The 10,000-nt window shown below is 52.2% G+C and overlaps 1 protein-coding gene, 13 non-coding genes and 2 pseudogenes across 14 annotated transcripts in view; all 16 read right to left on the bottom strand.

The window, feature by feature from the left end:
• The window catches only part of LOC107076200 (antigen WC1.1-like), a 455,354-nt gene that overhangs the window by 202,531 nt on the left and 242,823 nt on the right, over window positions 1-10,000 (bottom strand). The gene's annotated exons all lie outside the window — the stretch shown is intronic.
• On the bottom strand, window positions 303-421 carry LOC138216519 (5S ribosomal RNA). Its single transcript, XR_011180231.1, has one exon. It is a non-coding gene; the product is annotated as a 5S ribosomal RNA (ribosomal RNA).
• On the bottom strand, window positions 959-1,077 carry LOC138217050 (5S ribosomal RNA). The gene has a single exon (XR_011180763.1). It is a non-coding gene; the product is annotated as a 5S ribosomal RNA (ribosomal RNA).
• Window positions 1,615-1,733, bottom strand: LOC138216948 (5S ribosomal RNA). The gene has a single exon (XR_011180661.1). It is a non-coding gene; the product is annotated as a 5S ribosomal RNA (ribosomal RNA).
• On the bottom strand, window positions 2,273-2,391 carry LOC138217656 (5S ribosomal RNA). Its single transcript, XR_011181368.1, has one exon. It is a non-coding gene; the product is annotated as a 5S ribosomal RNA (ribosomal RNA).
• On the bottom strand, window positions 2,929-3,047 carry LOC138217731 (5S ribosomal RNA; annotated as a pseudogene).
• Window positions 3,585-3,703, bottom strand: LOC138217396 (5S ribosomal RNA). Its single transcript, XR_011181108.1, has one exon. It is a non-coding gene; the product is annotated as a 5S ribosomal RNA (ribosomal RNA).
• On the bottom strand, window positions 4,241-4,359 carry LOC138217305 (5S ribosomal RNA). Its single transcript, XR_011181017.1, has one exon. It is a non-coding gene; the product is annotated as a 5S ribosomal RNA (ribosomal RNA).
• LOC138244360 (5S ribosomal RNA) lies at window positions 4,897-5,015 on the bottom strand. The gene has a single exon (XR_011192973.1). It is a non-coding gene; the product is annotated as a 5S ribosomal RNA (ribosomal RNA).
• LOC138244824 (5S ribosomal RNA) lies at window positions 5,553-5,671 on the bottom strand. The gene has a single exon (XR_011193439.1). It is a non-coding gene; the product is annotated as a 5S ribosomal RNA (ribosomal RNA).
• LOC138217089 (5S ribosomal RNA) lies at window positions 6,211-6,329 on the bottom strand. Its single transcript, XR_011180802.1, has one exon. It is a non-coding gene; the product is annotated as a 5S ribosomal RNA (ribosomal RNA).
• On the bottom strand, window positions 6,868-6,986 carry LOC138245258 (5S ribosomal RNA). The gene has a single exon (XR_011193869.1). It is a non-coding gene; the product is annotated as a 5S ribosomal RNA (ribosomal RNA).
• Window positions 7,524-7,642, bottom strand: LOC138244359 (5S ribosomal RNA). The gene has a single exon (XR_011192972.1). It is a non-coding gene; the product is annotated as a 5S ribosomal RNA (ribosomal RNA).
• LOC138217901 (5S ribosomal RNA) lies at window positions 8,179-8,297 on the bottom strand (annotated as a pseudogene).
• On the bottom strand, window positions 8,836-8,954 carry LOC138216601 (5S ribosomal RNA). Its single transcript, XR_011180313.1, has one exon. It is a non-coding gene; the product is annotated as a 5S ribosomal RNA (ribosomal RNA).
• On the bottom strand, window positions 9,492-9,610 carry LOC138217664 (5S ribosomal RNA). Its single transcript, XR_011181376.1, has one exon. It is a non-coding gene; the product is annotated as a 5S ribosomal RNA (ribosomal RNA).

Below are 10,000 nucleotides of genomic sequence, written 5' to 3'. Positions count from 1 at the left end.
GACATCTGAGCTCTGTGGAAAACGATCTCAATACAATTCTGAAAAACGCGACTCTCCGAACGCCAGCCGAACAAGTCTCCACAGCCGAAGCGCTGTGTCTCTTTTCAGCTGGCGATAAACCTTTCCTCGATCCTTTGCGGACTTGTTAAACTGTTCCTGATCAGAATAAAAAACGCTCACGCTAATACACAAGCACCCGTGTCTCGCCAAAGCTGACAAATAAACAGACGGACAAGCCGCACTGCACGTATGAACAGGGGAATGAGCGAGCGAGCGGGGATAGGGCGCCTCCTGCGCTAAAAAGCTTACAGCACCTGGCATTCCCAGGCGGTCTCCCATCCAAGTACTAACCAGGCCCATCCCTGTTTAGCTTCCGAGATCAGACGAGATCAGGCGTGCTCAAGGGGGTGTGGCCGTAAACGAGAGCAAGGCTCGCTGGCACCCTTCTTATTGAGAGGACATCTCCGTCACCTCTTTTACGACGCTGCTTTTTTTCCCTTGCGTTTTTCTCTTCTTCCCACGTGCTCTCTCTTCACTGCCTTCATCCCCGCTCTATTTCACTTCAGCCTTTCACTCTTGCTTCCTTCCAATGAGGACGGAGCTGCGGGAGAAAGGGCGCTATAGAGGATCGCTGTGGAGAGCTGCTGCTGTGCTTTGACATCTGAGCTCTGAGGAAAACGATCTCAATACAATTCTGAGAAACGCGACTCTCCGAACGCCAGCCGAACAAGTCTCCACAGCCGAAGCGCTGTGTCTCTTTTCAGCTGGCGATAAACCTTTCCTCGATCCTTTGCGGACTTGTAAAACTGTTCCTGATCAGAATAAAAAACGCTCACGCTAATACACAAGCACCCGTGTCTCGCCAAAGCTGACAAATAAAGAGACGGACAAGCCGCACTGCACGTGTGAACAGGGGAATGAGCGAGCGAGCGGGGATAGGGCGCCTCCTGCGCTTAAAAGCTTACAGCACCTGGCATTCCCAGGCGGTCTCCCATCCAGGTACTAACCAGGCCCATCCCTGTTTAGCTTCCGAGATCAGACGAGATCAAGCGTGCTCAAGGGGGTGTGGCCGTAAGCGAGAGCAAGGCTCGCTGGCACCCTTCTTATTGAGAGGACAGCTCCGTCACCTCTTTTACGACGCTGCTTTTTTTCCCTTGCGTTTTTCTCTTCTTCCCACGTTCTCTCTCTTCACTGCCTTCGTCCCCGCTCTATTTCACTTCAGCCTTTCACTCTTGCTTCCTTCCAATGAGGACGGAGCTGCGGGAGAAAGGGCGCTATAGAGGATCGCTGTGGAGAGCTGCTGCTGTGCTTTGACATCTGAGCTCTGTGGAAAACGATCTCAATACAATTCTGAAAAACGCGACTCTCCGAACGCCAGCCGAACAAGTCTCCACAGCCGAAGCGCTGTGTCTCTTTTCAGCTGGCGATAAACCTTTCCTCGATCCTTTGCGGACTTGTAAAACTGTTCCTGATCAGAATAAAAAACGCTCACGCTAATACACAAGCACCCGTGTCCCGCCAAAGCTGACAAATAAACAGACGGACAAGCCGCACTGCACGTGTGAACAGGGGAATGAGCGAGCGAGCGGGGATAGGGCGCCTCCTGCGCTTAAAAGCTTACAGCACCTGGTATTCCCAGGCGGTCTCCCATCCAGGTACTAACCAGGCCCATCCCTGTTTAGCTTCCGAAATCAGACGAGATCAGGCGTGCTCAAGGGGGTGTGGCCGTAAGCGAGAGCAAGGCTCGCTGGCACCCTTCTTATTGAGAGGACAGCTCCGTCACCTCTTTTACGACGCTGCTTTTTTTCCCTTGCGTTTTTCTCTTCTTCCCACGTTCTCTCTCTTCACTGCCTTCGTCCCCGCTCTATTTCACTTCAGCCTTTCACTCTTGCTTCCTTCCAATGAGGACGGAGCTGCGGGAGAAAGGGCGCTATAGAGGATCGCTGTGGAGAGCTGCTGCTGTGCTTTGACATCTGAGCTCTGTGGAAAACGATCTCAATACAATTCTGAAAAACGCGACTCTCCGAACGCCAGCCGAACAAGTCTCCACAGCCGAAGCGCTGTGTCTCTTTTCAGCTGGCGATAAACCTTTCCTCGATCCTTTGCGGACTTGTAAAACTGTAACTGATCAGAATAAAAAACGCTCACGCTAATACACAAGCACCCGTGTCTCGCCAAAGCTGACAAATAAACAGACGGACAAGCAGCACTGCACGTGTGAACAGGGGAATGAGAGCGAGCGAGCGGGGATAGGGCGCCCCCTGCGCTTAAAAGCTTACAGCACCTGGTATTCCCAGGCGGTCTCCCATCCAAGTACTAACCAGGCCCATCCCTGTTTAGCTTCCGAGATCAGACGAGATCAGGCGTGCTCAAGGGGGTGTGGCCACAAGTAAGAGCAAGACTCGCTGGCACCCTTCTTATTGAGAGGACAGCTCCGTCACCTCTTTTACGACGCTGCTCTTTTTCCCTTGCGTTTTTCTCTTCTTCCCACGTTCTCTCTCTTCACTGCCTTCGTCCCCGCTCTATTTCACTTCAGCCTTTCACTCTTGCTTCCTTCCAATGAGGACGGAGCTGCGGGAGAAAGGGCGCTATAGAGGATCGCTGTGGAGAGCTGCTGCTGTGCTTTGACATCTGAGCTCTGTGGAAAACGATCTCAATACAATTCTGAAAAACGCGACTCTCCGAACGCCAGCCGAACAAGTCTCCACAGCCGAAGCGCTGTGTCTCTTTTCAGCTGGCGATAAACCTTTCCTCGATACTTTGCGGACTTGTAAAACTGTTCCTGATCAGAATAAAAAACGCTCACGCTAATACACAAGCACCTGTGTCTCGCCAAAGCTGACAAATAAACACACGGACAAGCCGCACTGCACGTGTGAACAGAGGAATGAGCGAGCGAGCGGGGATAGGGCGCCTCCTGCGCTTAAAAGCTTACAGCACCTGGTACTCCCAGGCGGTCTCCCATCCAAGTACTAACCAGGCCCATCCCTGTTTAGCTTCCGAGATCAGACGAGATCAGGCGTGCTCAAGGGGGTGTGGGCGTAAGCGAGAGCAAGGCTCGCTGGCACCCTTCTTATTGAGAGGACAGCTCCGTCACCTCTTTTACGACGCTGCTTTTTTTCCCTTGCGTTTTTCTCTTCTTCCCACGTTCTCTCTCTTCACTGCCTTCGTCCCCGCTCTATTTCACTTCAGCCTTTCACTCTTGCTTCCTTCCAATGAGGACGGAGCTGCGGGAGAAAGGGCGCTATAGAGGATCGCTGTGGAGAGCTGCTGCTGTGTTTTGACATCTGAGCTCTGTGGAAAACGATCTCAATACAATTCTGAAAAACGCGACTCTCCGAACGCCAGCCGAACAAGTCTCCACAGCCGAAGCGCTGTGTCTTTTTTCAGCTGGCGATAAACCTTTCTTCGATCCTTTGCGGACTTTTAAAACTGTTCCTGATCAGAATAAAAAACGCTCACGCTAATACACAAGCACCCGTGTCTCGCCAAAGCTGACAAATAAACAGACGGACAAGCCGCACTGCACGTGTGAACAGGGGAATGACCGAGCGAGCGGGGATAGGGCGCCTCCTTCGCTTAAAAGCTTACAGCACCTGGCATTCCCAGGTGGTCTCCCATCCAAGTACTAACCAGGCCCATCCCTGTTTAGCTTCCGAGATCAGACAAGATCAGGCGTGCTCAAGGGGGTGTGGCCGTAAGCGAGAGCCAGAATCGCTGGCACCCCTCTTATTGAGAGGACAGCTCCGTCACCTCTTTTACGACGCTGCTTTTTTTCCCTTGCGTTTTTCTCTTCTTCCCACGTTCTCTCTCTTCACTGCCTTCGTCCCCGCTCTATTTCACTTCAGCCTTTCACTCTTGCTTCCTTCCAATGAGGACGGAGCTGCGGGAGAAAGGGCGCTATAGAGGATCGCTGTGGAGAGCTGCTGCTGTGCTTTGACATCTGAGCTCTGTGGAAAACGATCTCAATACAATTCTGAAAAACGCGACTCTCCGAACGCCAGCCGAACAAGTCTCCACAGCCGAAGCGCTGTGTCTCTTTTCAGCTGGCGATAAACCTTTCTTCGATCTTTTGCGGACTTGTAAAACTGTTCCTGATCAGAATAAAAAACGCTCACGCTAATACACAAGCACCCGCGTCTCGCCAAAGCTGACAAATAAACAGACGGACAAGCCGCACTGCACGTGTGAACAGGGGAATGAGCGAGCGAGCGGGGATAGGGCGCCTCCTGCGCTTAAAGGCTTACAGCACCTGGTATTCCCAGGCGGTCTCCCATCCAAGTACTAACCAGGCCCATCCCTGTTCAGCTTCGGAGATCAGACGAGATCAGGTATGCTCAAGGTGGTGTGGCCGTAAGCGAGAGCAAGGCTCGCTGGCACCCTTCTTATTGAGAGGACAGCTCCGTCACCTCTTTTACGACGCTGCTTTTTTTCCCTTGCGTTTTTCTCTTCTTCCCACGTTCTCTCTCTTCACTGCCTTCGTCCCCGCTCTATTTCACTTCAGCCTTTCACTCTTGCTTCCTTCCAATGAGGACGGAGCTGCGGGAGAAAGGGCGCTATAGAGGATCGCTGTGGAGAGCTGCTGCTGTGCTTTGACATCTGAGCTCTGTGGAAAACGATCTCAATACAATTCTGAAAAACGCGACTCTCCGAACGCCAGCCGAACAAGTCTCCACAGCCGAAGCGTTGTGTCTCTTTTCAGCTGGCGATAAACCTTTCCTCGATCCTTTGCGGACTTGTAAAACTGTTCCTGATCAGAATAAAAAACGCTCACGCTAATACACAAGCACCCGCGTCTCGCCAAAGCTGACAAATAAACAGACGGACAAGCTGCACTGCACGTGTGAACAGGGGAATGAGCGAGCGAGCAGGGATAGGGCGCCTCCTGCGCTTAAAAGCTTACAGCACCTGGTATTCCCAGGCGGTCTCCCATCCAAGTACTAACCAGGCCCATCCCTGTTTAGCTTCCGAGATCAGACGAGATCAGGCGTGCTCAAGGGGGTGTGGCCGTAAGCGAGAGCAAGGCTCGCTGGCACCCTTCTTATTGAGAGGACAGCTCCGTCACCTCTTTTACGACGCTGCTTTTTTTCCCTTGCGTTTTTCTCTTCTTCCCACGTTCTCTCTCTTCACTGCCTTCGTCCCCGCTCTATTTCACTTCAGCCTTTCACTCTTGCTTCCTTCCAATGAGGACGGAGCTGCGGGAGAAAGGGCGCTATAGAGGATCGCTGTGGAGAGCTGCTGCTGTGCTTTGACATCTGAGCTCTGTTGAAAACGATCTCAATACAATTCTGAAAAACGCGACTCTCCGAACGCCAGCCGAACAAGTCTCCACAGCCGAAGCGCTGTGTCTCTTTTTAGCTGGCGATAAACCTTTCCTCGATCCTTTGCGGACTTGTTAAACTGTTCCTGATCAGAATAAAAAACGCTCATGCTAATACACAAGCACCCGTGTCCCGCCAAAGCTGACAAATAAACAGACGGACAAGACGCACTGCACGTGTGAACAGGGGAATGAGCGAGCGAGCGGGGATAGGGCGCCTCCTGCGCTTAAAAGCTTACAGCACCTGGTATTCCCAGGCGGTCTCCCATCCAGGTACTAACCAGGCCCATCCCTGTTTAGCTTCCGAGATCAGACGAGATCAGGCGTGCTCAAGGGGGTGTGGCCGTAAGCGAGAGCAAGGCTCGCTGGCACCCTTCTTATTGAGAGGACAGCTCCGTCACCTCTTTTACGACGCTGCTTTTTTTCCCTTGCGTTTTTCTCTTCTTCCCACGTTCTCTCTCTTCACTGCCTTCGTCCCCGCTCTATTTCACTTCAGCCTTTCACTCTTGCTTCCTTCCAATGAGGACGGAGCTGCGGGAGAAAGGGCGCTATAGAGGATCGCTGTGGAGAGCTGCTGCTGTGCTTTGACATCTGAGCTCTGTGGAAAACGATCTCAATACAATTCTGAAAAACGCGACTCTCCGAACGCCAGCCGAACAAGTCTCCACAGCCGAAGCGCTGTGTCTCTTTTCAGCTGGCGATAAACCTTTCCTCGATCCTTTGCGGACTTGTAAAACTGTTCCTGATCAGAATAAAAAACGCTCACGCTAATACACAAGCACCCGTGTCTCGCCAAAGCTGACAAATAAACAGACGGACAAGCAGCACTGCACGTGTGAACAGGGGAATGAGAGCGAGCGAGCGGGGATAGGGCGCCTCCTGCGCTTAAAAGCTTACAGCACCTGGTATTCCCAGGCGGTCTCCCATCCAAGTACTAACCAGGCCCATCCCTGTTTAGCTTCCGAGATCAGACGAGATCAGGCGTGCTCAAGGGGGTGTGGCCGCAAGTAAGAGCAAGACTCGCTGGCACCCTTCTTATTGAGAGGACAGCTCCGTCACCTCTTTTACGACGCTGCTCTTTTTCCCTTGCGTTTTTCTCTTCTTCCCACGTTCTCTCTCTTCACTGCCTTCGTCCCCGCTCTATTTCACTTCAGCCTTTCACTCTTGCTTCCTTCCAATGAGGACGGAGCTGCGGGAGAAAGGGCGCTATAGAGGATCGCTGTGGAGAGCTGCTGCTGTGCTTTGACATCTGAGCTCTGTGGAAAACGATCTCAATACAATTCTGAAAAACGCGACTCTCCGAACGCCAGCCGAACAAGTCTCCACAGCCGAAGCGCTGTGTCTCTTTTCAGCTGGCGATAAACCTTTCCTCGATCCTTTGCGGACTTGTAAAACTGTTCCTGATCAGAATTAAAAAACGCTCACTCTAATACACAAGCACCCGTGTCTCGCCAAAGCTGACAAATAAACAGACGGACAAGCCGCACTGCACGTGTGAACAGGGGAATGAGCGAGCGAGCGGGGATAGGGCGCCTCCTGCGCTTAAAAGCTTACAGCACCTGGTATTCCCAGGCGGTCTCCCATCCAAGTACTAACCAGGCCCATCCCTGTTTAGCTTCCGAGATCAGACGAGATCAGGCGTGCTCAAGGGGGTGTGGCCATAAGCGAGAGCAAGGCTCGCTGGCACCCTTCTTATTGAGAGGACAGCTCCGTCACCTCTTTTACGACGCTGCTTTTTTTCCCTTGCGTTTTTCTCTTCTTCCCACGTTCTCTCTCTTCACTGCCTTCGTCCCCGCTCTATTTCACTTCAGCCTTTCACTCTTGCTTCCTTCCAATGAGGACGGAGCTGCGGGAGAAAGGGCGCTATAGAGGATCGCTGTGGAGAGCTGCTGCTGTGCTTTGACATCTGAGCTCTGTGGAAAACGATCTCAATACAATTCTGAAAAACGCGACTCTCCGAACGCCAGCCGAACAAGTCTCCCCAGCCGAAGCGCTGTGTCTCTTTTCAGCTGGCGATAAACCTTTCCTCGATCCTTTGCGGACTTGTTAAACTGTTCATGATCAGAATAAAAAACGCTCACGCTAATACACAAGCACCCGTGTCTCGCCAAAGCTGACAAATAAACAGACGGACAAGCCGCACTGCACGTGTGAACAGGGGAATGAGCGAGCGAGCGGGGATAGGGCGCCTCCTGTGCTTAAAAGCTTACAGCACCTGGTATTCCCAGGCGGTCTCCCATCCAAGTACTAACCAGGCCCATCCCTGTTTAGCTTCCGAGATCAGACGAGATCAGGCGTGCTCAAGGGGGTGTGGCCGTAAGCAAGAGCAAGGCTCGCTGGCACCCTTCTTATTGAGAGGACAGCTCCGTCACCTCTTTTACGACGCTGCTTTTTTTCCCTTGCGTTTTTCTCTTCTTCCCACGTTCTCTCTCTTCACTGCCTTCGTCCCCGCTCTATTTCACTTCAGCCTTTCACTCTTGCTTCCTTCCAATGAGGACGGAGCTGCGGGAGAAAGGGCGCTATAGAAAATCGCTGTGGAGAGCTGCTGCTGTGCTTTGACATCTGAGCTCTGTGGAAAACGATCTCAATACAATTCTGAAAAACGCGACTCTCCGAACGCCAGCCGAACAAGTCTCCACAGCCGAAAACTGTGTCTCTTTTCAGCTGGCGATAAACCTTTCCTCGATCCTTTGCTGACTTGTAAAACTGTTCCTGATCAGAATAAAAAACGCTCACGCTAATACACAAGCACCCGTGTCTCGCCAAAGCTGACAAATAAACAGACGGACAAGCCGCACTGCACGTGTGAACAGGGGAATGAGCGAGCGAGCGGGGATAGGGCACCTCCTGCGCTTAAAAGCGTACAGCACCTGGTATTCACAGGCGGTCTCCCATCCAAGTACTAACCAGGCCCATCCCTGTTTAGCTTCCGAGATCAGACGAGATCAGGCGTGCTCAAGGGGGTGTGGCCATAAGCGAGAGCAAGGCTCGCTGTCACCCTTCTTATTGAGAGGACAGCTCCGTCACCTCTTTTACGACGCTGCTTTTTTTCCCTTGCGTTTTTTCTTCTTCCCACGTTCTCTCTCTTCACTGCCTTCGTCCCCGCTCTATTTCACTTCAGCCTTTCACTCTTGCTTCCTTCCAATGAGGACGGAGCTGCGGGAGAAAGGGCGCTATAGAGGATCGCTGTGGAGAGCTGCTGCTGTGCTTTGACATCTGAGCTCTGTGGAAAACGATCTCAATACAATTCTGAAAAACGCGACTCTCCGAACGCCAGCCGAACAAGTCTCCACAGCCGAAGCGCTGTGTCTCTTTTCAGCTGGCGATAAACCTTTCCTCGATCCTTTGCGGACTTGTAAAACTGTTCCTGATCAGAATAAAAAACGCTCACGCTAATACACAAGCACCCGTGTCTCGCCAAAGCTGACAAATAAACAGACGGACAAGCAGCACTGCACGTGTGAACAGGGGAATGAGAGCGAGCGAGCGGGGATAGGGCGCCTCCTGCGCTTAAAAGCTTACAGCACCTGGTATTCCCAGGCGGTCTCCCATCCAAGTACTAACCAGGCCCATCCCTGTTTAGCTTCCGAGATCAGATGAGATCAGGCGTGCTCAAGGGGGTGTGGCCGCAAGTAAGAGCAAGACTCGCTGGCACCCTTCTTATTGAGAGGACAGCTCCGTCACCTCTTTTACGACGCTGCTCTTTTTCCCTTGCGTTTTTCTCTTCTTCCCACGTTCTCTCTCTTCACTGCCTTCGTCCCCGCTCTATTTCACTTCAGCCTTTCACTCTTGCTTCCTTCCAATGAGGACGGAGCTGCGGGAGAAAGGGCGCTATAGAGGATCGCTGTGGAGAGCTGCTGCTGTGCTTTGACATCTGAGCTCTGTTGAAAACGATCTCAATACAATTCTGAAAAACGCGACTCTCCGAACGCCAGCCGAACAAGTCTCCCCAGCCGAAGCGCTGTGTCTCTTTTCAGCTGGCGATAAACCTTTCCTCGATCCTTTGCGGACTTGTTAAACTGTTCATGATCAGAATAAAAAACGCTCACGCTAATACACAAGCACCCGTGTCTCGCCAAAGCTGACAAATAAACAGACGGACAAGCCGCACTGCACGTGTGAACAGGGGAATGAGCGAGCGAGCGGGGATAGGGCGCCTCCTGTGCTTAAAAGCTTACAGCACCTGGTATTCCCAGGCGGTCTCCCATCCAAGTACTAACTAAGCCCATCCCTGTTTAGCTTCCGAGATCAGACGAGATCAGGCGTGCTCAAGGGGGTGTGGCCGTAAGCAAGAGCAAGGCTCGCTGGCACCCTTCTTATTGAGAGGACAGCTCCGTCACCTCTTTTACGACGCTGCTTTTTTTCCCTTGCGTTTTTCTCTTCTTCCCACGTTCTCTCTCTTCACTGCCTTCGTCCCCGCTCTATTTCACTTCAGCCTTTCACTCTTGCTTCCTTCCAATGAGGACGGAGCTGCGGGAGAAAGGGCGCTATAGAAAATCGCTGTGGAGAGCTGCTGCTGTGCTTTGACATCTGAGCTCTGTGGAAAACGATCTCAATACAATTCTGAAAAACGCGACTCTCCGAACGCCAGCCGAACAAGTCTCCACAGCCGAAGCGCTGTGTCTCTTTTCAGCTGGCGATAAACCTTTCCTCGATCCTTTGCTGACTTGTAAAACTGTT

The sequence above is a fragment of the Lepisosteus oculatus genome, chromosome 14 (genome assembly GCF_040954835.1).
Source record: "Lepisosteus oculatus isolate fLepOcu1 chromosome 14, fLepOcu1.hap2, whole genome shotgun sequence".
Classification (NCBI taxonomy): Eukaryota; Metazoa; Chordata; class Actinopteri; order Semionotiformes; family Lepisosteidae; genus Lepisosteus; species Lepisosteus oculatus.
The sequence above is the reverse complement of the archived record's forward strand: the minus strand, read 5'-3'. Positions and strand labels throughout refer to the sequence as shown.